General features: G+C 44.6%; 1 protein-coding gene across 2 annotated transcripts in view; it reads right to left on the reverse strand.

Annotated features, from left to right (window-relative positions):
• The window catches only part of MTMR12 (myotubularin related protein 12), a 68,111-nt gene that overhangs the window by 50,190 nt on the left and 1,373 nt on the right, over positions 1–16,548 (reverse strand). The window lies entirely within an intron of this gene.

Consider the following 16,548-nt stretch of genomic DNA (forward strand, 5'->3'; position numbering starts at 1 on the left):
TCTTAAAGTGGGTTACAGGACAGGATGAAATTCCCACATGTACATCCTACTCCTGATCATGCTGCATTCTGAGTGTGTATAAGCTGTTGTCTTCATGGGAAAATTTATTGGATGAGTGATTAAAGGCTATCCAACTTGATCTTTACAACTGGATAAGTAAATACAATCTCTTCCCTATCAACACTACCAATTACTAAATCATGACTCAGGGGTCACTTGTGGACTGCAGAAATCACAAATGTCCACTCTGTAAATGTCAAAGAGGGTACTTACAAGGACCAGCCCTTATTGAGGTTGAGAGGTGAATAATGATATATTTTTTTGGTGGGGGAGGGACAGAGGGAGCAGGAGAGAGAGAGAATCTTAGGCAGGATCCATGCGCAGGGCTCAATCTCAACCGAGATCATGACCTGAGACGAAATCAAAAGCTTAGCTGACTGAGCCACCCAGGCACCCAGTGATAAATATTTCTTGAGTTGTGTCAGGCATTGTTTAAAGGGTTTGATACTTATTAACTCATTTAATCCTTATAGCACGCCTTTGAAGTGGGGTTATTATACCCACTGCTATCTCCATTTTGCAGATGAAGACACCCAGCTAGTACGTGTGGAGGTGGAAGTCAAACCCGGTAGCTGGCTCGGTCTGCCTTAGAGGATGCCATACTGCCTCTTACGTGGAACGGAGGAAAAACAGGACAAAATGGCCAGTCAATGTATCTGCTAGACCCACCTGAAACCAAGTCAAACCAAGAATCATAGAAAGTTCCCAGGGAAAACCTAAAAGGGTGTTGTAGACAACAAAAGGAGGCTGAAGGGAAAAAAACAAACCAAGAAACACCTGCTCTACAGGGGTAATTGCTGGCCGCACGGGGAAGAACTCCGGGGCTTCTTCAACACCAGCTGAGTTACCTTTTGTGACTTACTCCACTGGGTCCACTGAGGCAGAAGTCTCGGATTTGTCACCCCAACAAACCCTGGAGGGTTCAATGGGAATCTTCTGATTCACGACACTCCAGGCACGGCTCCAACCACAGTGAACACTGCTATGTACTGCCTGGACAATTCTGTGCTTCCCTTCAAGAGCATGTAGTCTAGAGGCCAAGCTAACAGTCTTCCTTGTCTCCCTTTACACCTCCTTCTCCGTCAGCCTCAATATCCAATCTACCACCAAACCGCATCAGTATCACTGTTCAATGTTTCTAGAATCCATGTTCCTCTCCTATCTCCACCAGCATCACCTCATTCAAGCTACCCTTCTCCACCCTAAAGCAGCAGTGATCCTTTCAGCACAGTTTGTTTGCATTATTGGCGGGATGAAGACGGTGCCTTGATGTGGCCTGTGAGGCCCTGTGCAGCCTGGCCCTTACCTACTTGTCCACTCTGGTTTCCTACCATTCTCTTCCTCAGTCTGCATGTTGGCCACACTGGCCTCCTTTCAGCCTCCCATACCTGCCAGGCTCCTTCCCATCCTGAGGTGTTTCCACAGGATGCTCCTTCTACAGAATGCTCCTCTCCTTCTTTGCCCTGTGAATTCTAAGTATCCTTCAGGTCTCAGGACAAGGGCCATTTCTGTTCCCGGGTTCTCACAGCCCCATGTATCTCTCTCCCTCCTAGCCCTTGTCATAGCTGCAATTTCACATTTGTTTATGTAATTATTTAAGTCTATGTCCCCACCAATCTCAACTCTTTGAGGGCACATCTTTGCCTGTTTTTTTGCTCACCATATATCCCCAGAATCCAATACAGACCTTGCACGTGGTACATGTTCAAAAGATTTCCTTGACTAATTCAATTAGTAATGACTAAGTAGTGAGAGGTTTTAAAACCACTTGAGCAGGGACCAGAGAAACATATGGCTTAAGATACAATATCGATCTAGGCTTGGGCCGTTACTACGGATGGCATCACCAAATGCTCTAATCATATGGTAAAGTACTGGGGAGAGAGTGTATTCCATTCAAGACTGTCATGCATGTGGTATTAATCCAGAGAGATCAGAACCCGTGAAGCCTGTCCAGTAAGAACTGCAGGAGCGCAACAGCCGCAGACGGGGCTGGCGTCATCCCAGGACCCTAGAGCCAATTCAGCTCGCGTCTAGTGACAGCTGCCCCCTGGTTTCGGAGAGGGGCCTGAACTTCCTCTTCACCCTGTACTCCTTCAGGCCCCGTCTCCTTCAACCCTGACACTCCCTGCCCAGCTGCCTGACCAGCCAGTAGTGCCAATCTTACTTCCAGAGCAATGAAACATGGGATAAAAGTCCTTACTGACCCCAATTAACGATTTTGGGTCAATGTGTAGGGGAAAAAAAGGTAGAAAAGTATGGTTCTTTAATAATCACACGAAACTGGTTCTCCTAGTTACACTGACCAACTTTTCCTGAACTCCACAAGATTCCTGAGAACCAACTCATTTGAAAATGATGCGAATTTTCAACAAATGTGGCAGTTAAAAATGGACAAATGCTTTGTGCAGCACCTCTTGCTACTCGGTCCGAGTGTGGACGTTTTGTGCCATGACGGCACAGAAGAGCGCACAGACAGCCGCCAGCACTCTCCGCGGTCCACATTTCCAAAACTAGGGTATCCCAGTGGCCTGGATTCGGTTAGAACAGTGTCCGAACTGAAAGGGAGAACAGCTCGGCCACACCGCTAGGACAGGAGCTGGGGTTTTTGTTGTTGTTGTTAATTCCTTATTTCATCGATTACCCCAATGTCTTTTTATTTAATTTTAAAAGAGGATAAGGGCATGAATAACAAATCTTCCAGTTTCCGTATGTTCCACCCCGCAGATCAAAAGGAGCTGCATCTGTTCCTGTTCCCACTGCGAATATCAACCATCCCCAGGACCAGCAGCTGCCCCTCCCCCCACATCATCTAACCCCCACCCCCCCCACCCCCCTCCACCCCGAGCCAGAAGTGCGCCTATGCAGGGGCAATCTATGCCAGACAAGATTGAGAACTGCCACCGATTCTTCAGCAAGCTTATGGCCCCGAGGAGACAGCGGGGATACCAGATGCCGTACCACACAGCTGGCCTGGCATTAACAAGGTGTCACTGTGATCTCTTCTCAGAACTAGATTTCTGAGGAGTGGCCCAAAGCACAGGGCTCCAGTGAGCCCGAGGAGCGACAGCCGTGAGTCAACACTCAGGCTGTGTCTGGTTACTCAGAGCAGCAAGGTGAGCCATCTCAAATACATACCAATCCATTTCAACAAACAGCTCCCCAACATCCTACACACCAAATGCTGAGGATAAAAAGATAAGTAAGAATTGACTTCTGCCCTCCCTAACTTCAGACAAATAAAAAGTAATAATTGGAATACTGGGCGAACAGTGCAATAAATTCCAGAAGCTGACAAAATAAAGACTGCGTCATCTCATGTAATCCTCACAACTGTTAACAGCCATCAGTGTTCTCATTTTACAGATGAGGAAAACGAGGCTGACAAGGTTAAGTGAAGTGGGACTTGAGCCTCAGTCTGCCTGACCAGACTTGTATTCTTCACCACAAGACAACCTGCCTCTGCCTGCTGACCACATCCATCTCCAGGACTCTGCCTCCTGCCCTTCCACAGACTCTTTCACTGACCGAACTATCACTTCTCATGCTGTATTCCAGCACCATGAATCCAGGAGAGAACACACCGCCCCTGCCTTCCCGGAGCACACAGGAGTCGGCCACAGTCCAAGCTGTAAGGAAGACGTGTGCGAGGTGCTGCGTTTGGAGGACAGGCCACAGGCCTGAAGGGAACCCAGCAGGAACATCTAATCACATGCAGACAGGGTCAGAGAAGACTGCTACCCTCAGGAAGTGTCATTTATACTGAAACCTGGAAATTAGCAGAAACGAGTTCCAGGCCAAACAACCACTCTGGCAGCTCTTCCACAAGTCCTCTTCGGGCAGGGTCCTCTTCCCTCCTCACGAGACCTGTGTTCCCTGGTCGAGCTCTCCCACTCATGGCACGTCCAGCAATACAGAGGATGATCCCCAAATGGCTTGTCACTCCAGATCTCTATTCAGAGCTCCAGGCCTGGACACCCAAACAGCCTCCTGGCCACCTGCATTGGAAAGTTCCTAACATCCTCCAAATTCACATTTCAAAATCAGCTCATCACTCCCCTGTTCCCCCACCAAACCTGTTCACCCTCCTCTGGGCTCTGACTTGATGGTCAGCCCCAAGAGCAGATACCCAGGAGTCATTCTTCTTTTTTTTTTTTTTTTTAAGTTTTTATTTAAATTCCAGTTAGTTAACATGCAGTGTAATATTAGTTTCAGGTGTACAATACAGTGATTCAACACTTCCATACAACACCTAGCGTTCATCACACGTACCCTCCTTAATCCCCAATCACCCATTTCACCCACCCACCTCCCTTTACCCATGAGTCATTCTTAACTACTCCCTGCCCCTCACGTCCTGTCTGCTCAGCTTTATTAACAGCTCCAGAATCCGTCCACATCTGTCCATCCCTATTACCACTCTTACTTTTGGCCACCATCACCTCTCACCTTGCACACTGCCGTGACCACAGCCACACCGCCACCATCTAGCCCCCAGTGCAGCCACTGGGCCCATCAATCCACTGTCCACACAGTTCAAGACCTCTGCGAAGCTCTCTCTGATCAACCCTCCCTCCTGTATCCAACAATCTTTTACCTTGCCTCCTCCCCAACCAGTGACAAACTGGGGGCTGAGGCTATACCTGTATTTTTTTATTTTTATTTTTGTATTTAAATTCAATTAATTAACATATAGTGTATTATTAGTTTCAGAGGTAGAATTCAGTGATTCATCAGTTGTGTAACACCCAGTGCTCATTACATCATGTGCCCTCCTAATGCCCATCACCCAGCTACCCCATCCCCCCAACCCACCTCCCCTCCAGCAACCCTCAGTTTCCTATGATTAAGAGTCTCTTATGTTTTGTCCCCCTCTCTGATTTCGTCTTGTCTCATTTTTCCCTCCCTTCCCCTATGGTCTTCTGTTTTGTATTTTTTAGTTTCAGATAGTAAACTGTCAAATAAAAGTCTACTGAAAGAATGCATACAGAAAAACATACAAAGAGACAAATAATTCTTGATCCTGGTAATATTCCTAAGCATAGTTCTTGACAGATTTTTAAAAAACAGCTCTATTAAAAATTAGTACCTAAGTATATGATTAGTGCCAAGTATTACTGAACTCTTGTCACATGTCTCACGGGCTTTGTGAAACACATTCTAGACCCATCAGTGGGGCAGGTGCATGTTCAAAGCCAGACTTTAAATCTGAAGCCCTGTCACTGAAGATAGAGACTCGAAGCTAAATGAATCTACCCACAGTCCAGTTCTAGGGAGCTAGAAATCAAGACAGAATTTGTTTCCTGGAGCTGATTCCCAGGGCTGTTGGTTCCCCGCTCCTGGCCAGAGGGCTTCACTCCCTTTGGAGCCAGCCTGACGAGCAGGCTCATTCCCCTCTGAAAGTATGACCAGGTAAAAGCTTTCCTGCTAACCACAGCTCGACTCCACTAACTATACACTGTCTTTGGCGTACAAACAACAATTACTCTGACAAGAAAACAGAAGCCAGGGAAGCAGACATGCAGTAAGAGGCGACCTGACAATCTCTGTCTGGACTCAAAGTAACAGACCATAGACTGAGCCGTTCCGGTACCTGGTCTTTGAGGACTCTGCTATTTACTCATCATGCAAATCAGTTCTCAGCCTTAATAAGTGTTAACTGCATACGGCTAGTTGGGAACTCTCAAAAACATTTCAGACTAAGCATCTATTATCCATGGGGCACTTGGGTGGCTCAGTTGGTTAAGTGTCTGCCTTCGGCTTAGGTCATGATCCCAGGGTCCTGGGATCAAGACTCACATGGGACTCCCTGCTCAGCAGGGAGTCTGCTTCTCCCCCTGCTTGTGCTCTCTCATTTGCACTCTCTCAAATAAATAATAAAATCTTTAAAAAAAAAAAAAAAAAGCGCATCTATTATCCACAAAAACATAGGACTAACTTAAACACATAAATATAAGATTTGCTGGAGATTTTCATACGTCCACTTTCATATGTCCTATGTAATTTATCTTGACAATGATCCTGTAAAGTATTCTCATCCCCACTTTACAGATAAGGCCAATGAAGCTCCAAGAGGTTATGTGCCTGGGCTCATACAGCTGAACATGCGATGAAGCCAGAACTTTTTCTCAGGAGTTCCAACACCTGAGAAAGTTTATAACAGAAGTTTAGTACTTCTGGTTTTTACTTTCTTTTTGTAAAAGTTGTACTAAGACATAATTCAGGGCACCTGGCTGGCTTAGGCAGTAAAGCATTGGACTCTTGATCTCGGGTTGTGAGCTGAAGCCCCATGTTGGGCATAGAGCTTACTTTAAAAAACAAACAAAAAACAAAGACAAATTCATATACCCTAAGGTCACCTATTTAAAGTGCACAATTCAGGGGCGCCTGGGTGGCTCAGTCGTTAAGCGGCTGCCTTCGGCTCAGGTCATGATCCCAGAGTCCTGGGATCGAGTCCCACATCGGGCTCCCGGCTCAGCGGGAAGTCCGCTTCTCCCTCTCCCACTCCCCCTGCTTGTATTCCCTCTCTGTCTCTCTCTCTCTGTCAAATAAATAAATAAAATCTTTAAAAAAAGAAAGTGCAGAATTCAACGGTGTTTAGTATATTCAGAGTTGTACAACTATCACCACAATCAATTTTAGAATATTTTCATCATACCTAAAAGAAACATGGTACCCATTAGCATGGTACCCGTTAGCATTCTCCCTGACACCAACCCTCCGAACCCACTCCTAGCCCTAGGTAACTACCAATCTTAAACTTTTTTCCTATTACAAAATAATACCATCAAGTATCTTTTCAACTGTAACAAGTGTTTAGGACAGGGAAACAGGAAACAACCTCTAATAGTGCATTACCCTAACAGCTAAGGAATACTTACTCATGTGCCCATTCTAAATCCTTCCTTTCACACTTAGACTGCTTTTTTCCCTTATCTCAGATTTTTTTTTTTTAAAGATTTTATTTATTTATTTGACAGAGAGACAGCGAGAGAGGGAACACATGCAGGGGGAGTGGGAGAGGGAGAAGCAGGCTGTCCAAGGAGCAGGGAGCCCGATGTGGGACTCGATCCCAAGGCCCTGGGATCATGACCGGAGGCAAAGGCAGACACTGAACGACTGAGCCACCCAGGTGCCTCGATTTTTTTTTTTTTTTTAAAGGAAGAAAGTAACTGCTAAGACTCAAATTAAATCCCTCACTCTGGCTTGACAGCTCATCATTTGTTGAATGGCAGTGAAAGTATTACTCATTCATGCTTCTTGACAAGAATCACTTTAACAGATGACTATTGGGGCATAAAGACCAAGAACAGAGTCAGCAACCACACTAAAGGCCTACCACAGCTCTCCACCTCAGCCATCCAAATCACTCTCCAGGAGAAATAAAAAAGAGCCTCAGAATGATGCTCCCACCAGCAAGTTTCTGAGGCCCCCTCCTGGGATGGCCACAATGCTCTATGAATCTACCCTGACTTCCACTAGGCCACACTCAGCGGCACTACAGCCCTGCCCTCAAGGAGCTTACAGTTCTGTTGGAGAAAGAAGACCCGGAGATGTGGAGCAATTATACATCAGCAGAGAATAGATGCTCAACTGTAACAACCAAGAACGCAGAGCTATGGACAGTCCGTACGATGTACAAAAAGAGGGAGAATGCCAGTTAGGCAAGACCAGAGAGCACAGAGAGGCTAACATTGCTCCGGCCTTCTGAAGTGCTCCCTGGCCAGGTTCTTTTCCCACTAAACTCCTCTGCTCACTTTTCTTTCTCTATTTGGGTTTCCTCCATGACTTCATTTGAAACAGCAGTTCTCAACAGGGGATGAGGGAAGAGATCATAGTCACCAGAAAAAATGCAGATTCCTACAGCAGGTGCCCCCCAACCCCCCCCCCCCGCCTCCACACCCTTCTCTGCCCCTAAGACATATCTGAATCTCTAAAGCAGGACTTGGGACAGTGTATTTTTTAAAAAGTTCCTCAAAGAAACAGTGTTTAAAAAGAAAAGAATTTCCTTGTGCAAATTAGGTTGGTTTTTTTTGTTTTTGTTTTTTTAAGATTTTCTTTATTTGACACAGAGAGAGCCAGAGGAAGAGAGGGAACACAAGCAGGGGAGTGGGAGAGGGAGAAGCAGGCTTCCTGCTGAGCAGGGAGCCCGATGTGGGGCTCGATCCCAGGACCCTGGGATCATGACCTGAGCCGAAGGCAGCCGCTTAACGACTGAGCCACCCAGGCGCCCCAGGTTTGTTTTTTGTTTTTTTTTAAAGATTTATTTATTTGAGGGGTGCCTGGGTGGCTCAGTTGGTTAAGCCTCTGCCTTCAGCTCAAGTCATGATCTTGGGGTCCTGGGATCAAGCCCTGCATCAGGCTCCCTGCTTGTTGGGGAGCCTTGCTTCTCCCTCTGCCTGCCACACCCCGTGCTCTGTCAAATAAATAAAATCTTTAAAAAAAAAAAAAAAGACAACAATCTTAGGAGCTAGATACTATTATTATTCTTTTAAAGCATCTGGATTTTTTTTTTTAGTTTTTAAAGATTTTATTCATTTATTTGACAGAGAGATAGAGAGCACAAGAAGGCAGAGTGGAGGGAGAGGGAGAAGGACAGGGAGAAGCAGGCTCTCCGCTGAGCAGGGAGCCCGATGCGGGACTCGATCCCAGGACCCGGGATCATGACCTGAGCTGAAGGCAGACATTTAACCAACTGAGCCACCCAGATGCCCCGATACTATTATTTTTATTGCCATTTCATAGATGAGGAAACCGAGGCTCAGAGAAGTTAAATACCCAGACCAAATCCATGTGGCAAGTAGCAGAGCTCTAATTCCAAAGCCATGCTCTTAACAAGCACGTTACAAAAAACTAATGATGTAATGTATGGTGACTAACATAATAAAATTAAAAAAAAAAAGCAAGCACATTACATTGCAAGTAAAGAGGGCAGCACTGGAATGTGTACGAGCGCTAGAGAGGCAGGTGGCAATTACAGGGCTGGCCGAATCTCATCATTTTCAGCGAACTGATGGGACTAACAGCAGCTGCAAAAACACATGGCGCTGCCTTCTGTGCACCACCCCCCCCCCCACTGCTATATAAATACTAGGTCAGCTGAATAGCTGGCGAGGAGCTAAAAGCTTCGGAGCAGGAGCTTCTCTGTGGCCTTGGAGCAGCAGGAACCAGGGGCAAATGAGAAGGCGCCTGCAGCCTCGCAAAGGGCCACACTGACTTAATGGTAAAGCAGCAACCACAGAAAGCAGAAAACAATCCTGCACATCCTAGCGGCACCCCTTGGATTCTACTTTTCAGGACTTAGCTCCCTTGCACCGCCCCCCATCAACGCCTTATATAAGGTATGAGACAGATGCTCCGACCACCTGGTCCCGACATGCCCATGCGCCTTTTGAGCTGTCTCTGTTGCCTGCCCACTACATCATCCCCGCCTCCCCACACTAGCACCCACTCTTACACTGCCCTTTCCAAGTCCTACACAGCCTTCAAAGGAGGCCAGATGCTGCCGTGGGCCCTCCGTGCACTCCTCCTTCCTAACCAGGCAGCACCCATCTGCTGACGTGCTGTCTCTCTAACAGGATGTGAGCCTCCTGCATGCACAGACTGTTTTTTCACATTCCTAATTCTAATGCAGAGCAAATGGTAGGTCCACGATCAAGAATTCTCCCAATTCAACTTACTATTAATAATAACAGCATCCAGCAGTTGTTGGGGACCCACTATGTGTCAGGTTCTGAGCTGGGCAGACAGGGTTATTTCTTCGCAAGTGCAAAATAAGCCTGCAGGGAACATGGTCATCCAATGTTACAGCTGAGGAAAATAACTCTATGAGAGGTAAAATCACACTGGAAGTAGATCTCTAGAGATTAAAGCAAAACAGGAATTCAATTTTATGTCTAAAGAAAAGGTAGGAACGCAGTGAGATTTTTCATTCCAAAACTGGGCTCACTCCCTTTAAGGTATCCTCAGGAATTTTAGAACTCTCTTAGCAAGAAAAGCAAAAAGCCCAGCAGCTCAGGACCATTGTCTGAAATTGGGGGTGGCAATCTGTCATAGGGAAAGGTAGACTGGGGTGCCTGGCTGGCTCAGTTGGTAGAGCATGCGACTCTTGAGCTGGGGGGTGTGAGTTGGAGCCCCACGTTGGGTGTAGAGATTACTTAAAAATAAAATTTTTAAAAAAGGGGGTGGGGAGGTAGACTTCAAAATATTTCACAACCGTGGCTAGGGCTTCCATATACAAGTCCTGCTTTTCTTGAGGCTGAAGACCCTCCCTTCCCCAAAAGCAAACAATGAGGGCTAAGATGCCACCTCCAAAAGGCTGCCCCCCAAGTAATGTCTACAGGGAAAGATGAAGGACAGGGGCACAGGAGGGAAAAGTTATGATATTATTTTAGGAAAAGTATTTACATATGAAATTGAAACAGCATGGCCTTGCAAGTGCCATTGAAATAAAAAGTTATTACTCCCAGAAGTAACTTGATTTTATTTACTCATATCTTAAGTCAATCACTGAACAGACATGATAAATGGACAAAATTTGGCCTATGATAGAGTCATTAGAAATGAGGGACAATGGGGGCACCTAATGGGCTCAGTCGATAGAACCTGCAACTCTTGATCTCAGGGTTGTGTGTTGAAGCCCCATGTTGGGGGCAGAGGTTACTTAAAAGGAAAAAAAAAAAAAAAAGGAAATGAGGGAAGAGGGAAAAGGGGTCCACAGAATGAAACTAACAAAAGGTCAAAGGCCAAATGTTAACAATGAAAAAAGTCAACTAGTAAGTGTTCTCTTTAGGTTGGAATTTTAAATATAATCTTATCATTCTCAAATGTATAAAGGAACAAAGAAAAGAGGAAAAGAAACTTTTAGAGACAGTGAAAAATACTCTAAGAAAGAGTTACCACACAGTGAGCTTTCCTGGCATGATACCATGGCAACAACCACAACAACTAAATACTCCACTTTTGTTAATACCTTAGCTGGGAAAGATTTCTGTATTCTAAGATTAATGATTAAGCACTTTCTGAAACCATCCAAGTGGCCCTGACCCACAACTTCTGAATAATAACAACAGTAGCCCACATCTACTGAAGCCTAACCATGTGCCAAGTACTTTGCTAAGGATTTGCATAATCACATTTAATATGCATACATGTTCACATCTACCTATCAGATGATATTACTATTCTCATTTTCCAGGAAGAAATACAACCAAGGCTTAAAGGACTGGCCTCACTCACAGCTGTAACCAGTGGTTGTTTGCTCTCCCTAGAGCTGTGCCCCTGAAGGCACGTAGAGGGGACTAAGGAAAGGAGGAGGCCCTGTGGTCCTTCCAGCTCTTGAGCAGCTTCACTCCACTCCAGAGTCCCTGTCCATTTTTACCTCCCCCCTTCATCCTCCCAAAGCAATAGATCAGAGGTTATAAGATTCCAGTTCAACCCTACCTCCCAACCTATCTCAAGAGGTTTATTTTAAATGATTCATTAAACTGCAAACCCACTGTTCTTGTTGACTCCCAAAAACACATCAGAAGTCACAAGTGTAACTTATGAGACACTAAGCGTGGTTTCCTGGGGAAAAACAAGTCAAAGTGTATGCTCTACTGGGACAGGTCGGCAGTACTACCTTCAAATACATCTTTACACATATTATGCTTGCAACCATATGAGATACAGACACAGACAAAGCAAGAACATCCTAAACAATGGACCTAATTGCTTAGGTTGAGGTAGCATAATTGATGGTAATTTTATTTTTCTAACCTCTGATGTTTGTAACTTTGCTATGTTGTCTTTTCTTAATATTGTCTTTATCATAAAAATAAGTATACATCTGTTAAGGTAATTAAAAAGAAGCTTTGGGGGCACCTGGGTGGCACAGCCAGGTGGGCGTCCAACTCTTGGTTTTGGCTTGGGTTGTGATCTCGGGGTTATGGGATCCAGCCCCGCATCGGGGTCCATACTCAGCAGGGAGTCTGCCTGGGCTTCTCTCTCCCTCTGCTCCTCCCTGCCTACACAGGCACGCGCACACGCGCGCGGTCTCTAAAATAAATAAATCTTAAAAAAAAAAAAAAAAAAAAGCTTTGGTTGGGGCACCTGGGTGGCTTAGCTGGTTAAGCAACCGACTGGATTTGGCTCAGGTCATGATCTCAGGGTCGTGAGATTGAGATGCTCCGGGTATGGAGCCTGCTTAGGATTCTCTCTCCCTCTGCCCCTCCCCCATCAAAAATAAAGAAAATTAAAAATAAAAAAAAATTTTTAAAGCTTTAGCCTCTGAAAATCCAATTCTCACTAAAGAACACTATTACACAGTGTGGAAGTATTCCAAGAACATCAAACATCCTGTTGAAGATGTTCAGAGAAAAATCTAGAACTTTAAATTTCTAAGTATGGATTGTCCTCAGCCTAAGATTTTGATGGCAGCCCTGGTTTTAACATCAGAGAGGGAAGTAGGGTGCAAAAGAGCATCGGGTTCTAAGACAGAGGGTGTTTGTATGGCAGCTGTTTGATCAGGCTGCAGGAAGTGTCTCGATACTGCCTCATGACATCTTCTGATGCTCCTTCTGCAGAAGCTGAGTGGTATTGGAGAGGATCCAGGGAGATGCCGCAGGAAGCACATGCAGGAGAGAAAAAGCGGAAGCTTTGGAGAGATCATCAGGCTAAAGCCACAGCTAAGAAAGTGATCATTTTAGGAAGAACTTTTGATGTCCTTTCGTCACTGTCAATGACCTCTAAGCTCCAAGAGAAAATTCTGCCATCAAAAAATTAGTTTGGAATGGAAAAAAGTTAGAGACTTTAAAAAAGAAAAGTGATGGATCTAGAGTTTGCCTTTAAAGGTATTTTTTATTGCTAGGACTGAGCAAGGATGTCTGTTTTAGGATAAGCCAATGTCTTCTAGTCATGGATCCATCTAAGTCATCAAAGTTAGTAATCCAACACAGCAGTGTTCCACCAAAAAATCACCTCAATCATTTCATCTGCTTTGTAGCCCCAACATCTAGAATAGTGCCTGGTACTAGCAGGTGCTAAGTAAATATCTGCTGAATGAATTCCCTGTATCTCCAAGGGGCCCTGTATCCGCTCACAGTCACCTGGTGGAGGAAGTAACAAAAACCAAGAAGGAAACTGCTACTAGAGACCATGAATGAGAAAACACTTCAGTGTGTGAACACCAATCATGACTATATGCATGTTTCACTAATAATAGTACCTGCATTCATAAATGTAAGGATGGAAGAACAGCCCTGGAATGAGACTGCCCAAGTTTAAATCCTGGCACCACCTCTTGTTGGCTGTGACCCTGAGCAAGGTACTAACTTCACTGGGTCTCTCCACATCTAAACACACAAAAGGAAGTAATAGTATCCACTGCATATGATAGTTGAAAGGATGAAATAAGTACAGTTCCTGGGACACAGAAGTGCCTAATAAATATTAGTAATTATTCACTGTATTATTTTGATATATACCCCAGCTTTTCTCTCTTGGAAAAACCAGATCATAGATCAGTTCACTTCTCTCCATGAAAAGATACGGCCTTAAATCAAGATTAGGCAATCAAATGCATTCTTTTCCCTGAGGGATAAATGAAAAGAAAAAATTGGCTCTTTAAATCTGGATTTTTTTTGATCCTTCCTCAATCTTCGTTTCTTTTCTTGCTTTTTCTTCCCACATCTACATAAAAACCTTTCCTAAGCTCCTGTGGGCCTAGCTTAGCCACGGGCACTGCTATCTCCAAGAGACAGTTCTTATCTCTGGACTGCAAAACTTCTGTGGCGCTGGGCAGGACATTTAACCTTGCAGGGCCTCGTTTCCATATCTGTATTACAGAGGAAGAGTACAGTGGTGGAGCAGATTATCTTTAAATTCTCTCCCAAATCTAAAAATCTACAAATAAGGGTGCCTGGCTGGCTCAGTTGGTAGAGCATGCGACTCTTGATCTCGAGCTCAAGCCCCATGTTGGGTGTAGAGATTATAAATAAACTTAAAAAAAAAAAAAAAAAATCACAGAGCACCTGGGTGGCTCAGCCGGTTAAGCGCCTGACTCTTGATTTCAGGTCAGGTCATGACCTCAGGGTCATGAGATCAAGCCCTGGGTCGGGCTCCACACTGGGGTGTGCAGTCCGCTTGAGATTCTCTCTCCCTCTGCCCATCCCTCCACCCTCTCTCGCGCGTGCGTGCTCTCTCTCTCAAAATAAATAAAATCCTTAAAAAAAAAAAAATCACACTTTCTTTGGTTTTTTATGCTACCTAACATCTCCCCATCACAGTGTTTCTGTTGTGGAAAATGGGTCTAATTTAAAATGACATTATAGGGGCGCCTGGGTGGCTCAGTCGTTAAGCGTCTGCCTTCGGCTCAGGTCATGATCCCAGGGTCCTGGGATCGAGCCCCGCATCGGGCTCCCCGCTCTGCGGGAAGCCTGCTTCTCCCTCTCCCACTCCCCCTGCTGGTGTTCCCTCTCTCGCTGTGTCTCTCTCTGTCAAATAAATAAATAAAATCTTTAAAAATAAAAAAAAAATAAATAAATAAAAAAAAATAAAATGACATTATAGGTTAACAACAGACATGGAAAGACATTTACAATATAGATTTCTGGTGAAAAGGTAGATTACAAATAATATGATCAGCAATATTAAACCCATTTTAGAAAAAACATATGCATACACCTACACACATATCTGACAGGGTACACTCTGAGTTGCTTATAATTTTTCTTTAAAAAATTCTTTGCGGGGCGCCTGGGTGGCTCAATCGGTTAAGTGGTTGCCTTAGGCTCAGGTCACGATCCCAAGGTTCTGGGATCAAGCCCAGTGTCGGGCTCCCTGCTCGGCGGGGAGCCTGCTTCTCCCTCTCCCTCTGCCTGCCTCTCTGCCTACTTGTGCTCTTTATCTATCAAATAAATATAAAATCTTTTAAAAAATAAAATAAAAAATTCTTTGCAAATCTATATTTTCTCATTTTTCTATAATGAACACTTAGAGCTTCTGAAATAATAATCAGGTGTTTTATTTAGCAAGAAAAATGGATCTGGCTTCCAAACTATAACCAAATGCCTCCTTGAAGGGGAGCTAGGCACCCAGCGGTTCCCTTGCACAGAGGCACAAGGTCCTTTGCATTGTTTGTCTGGGACTAACCTGGGGTGGTGACGCTGAGATGTTTCTAGGTACCAGCCATCTGGTACCACCAAGAATGACCCAGCTCTCTCCCTCCCATTCACCTCAATTTCCAGAGCCACTGGCTTCCCCCTTACAAGCTCTACTGATCTGTAACCCTCTGGGCAGAGTTCACAAAACATGACCAAAGGTCCTAAACTACAGTTCAGGATTTTAAGGTTCACATTCACTGACTTAGAATCAATGACAGATGTCAATCCTCTCTAATCTCAAGAAAAAAAATAAGCCATCATATTTAAAAGCATCATCTTCCACTACTTTATCCAGTAAAGCGCTACTGTTTTCAACACAAAGTGCTGACTCTTGACAGACTCTGGCATACTGAAGAAAGCCACTGTTGAGCCTTCCAAGATCGGCTCAGCCAACAAGTTATCACCAGGCACGGTATCACCACATCATAAGGCGTGAGGATTGTTCTGGCAGCTCAGTGACCTACCAGCAGAAAGGTGCCTGAGAAACCTGCGATTTCCCAGCTAACAAAAGCAAAGCGCATAAAGAGAAATGAGAGGAAGACATACACCAAATGCAGTAAAGATGAAAGCAATATGAAGGAAAGGAGTAGAAACCGAATGGCAGCCCAGAAAAGTGTTCTGAGGGACTCCTCCTACTGAGTGAGCCAAGAGGTTACCAGACACAGTATTCTCAGAGGTATATAAGCTACGCCGCAAAGCTGCTCACGTCAATTTCCAATAATAGGATATCTAGCAAAAGCTATACATTTAAAAACAAATTGCTTTCTCACCCGCTCATAACTTTATCTTTTAAAAACTGTAAGCAATTTAGGTCAGAGCCCTTCCCTCCATTCAAAATATTTTTAGAGACAGATTACAACAAAGAAACAGTGTCTACACAGCACTATTTCACTGCAAGAAAACAAAACTGCCAACTATAAGGATCCGAAAAATGTGACCATTTTGGGACTGAACCACTCCCCTTCCCTAATTATCCCTCAAAGGAAATATATCAGGCACTGTGGGCAAAGAGGGAAAACATGTCTAATTACAACATGTGCACTTGGTGGATGAAAAATTTGAACATTCTTGAACTGTGGCCACATTTCAGAAGACTTTCCATTTGTAGTTTAATCTCACTGAAGAGGAAAGGTTAAAGATCAGTTGTGTTTCAGCAAGGGCTCAATCAAAAAGACACAAAGAGAAACCGACATTACTTACCCACCATACAAGGGAAGCCTGCTGAAAATTCAAGATGACCCTGACTCCTTATCGAGGATCTAAGGAGGAAGTGGTTTTTATTTTCAAATTAGGACTAAAAATAAAACCTATTTCAAAAGTATTCTCAACTAGAGAAAACACAAAT

The sequence above is a fragment of the Halichoerus grypus genome, chromosome 2, assembly GCF_964656455.1.
Source record: "Halichoerus grypus chromosome 2, mHalGry1.hap1.1, whole genome shotgun sequence".
Classification (NCBI taxonomy): Eukaryota; Metazoa; Chordata; class Mammalia; order Carnivora; family Phocidae; genus Halichoerus; species Halichoerus grypus.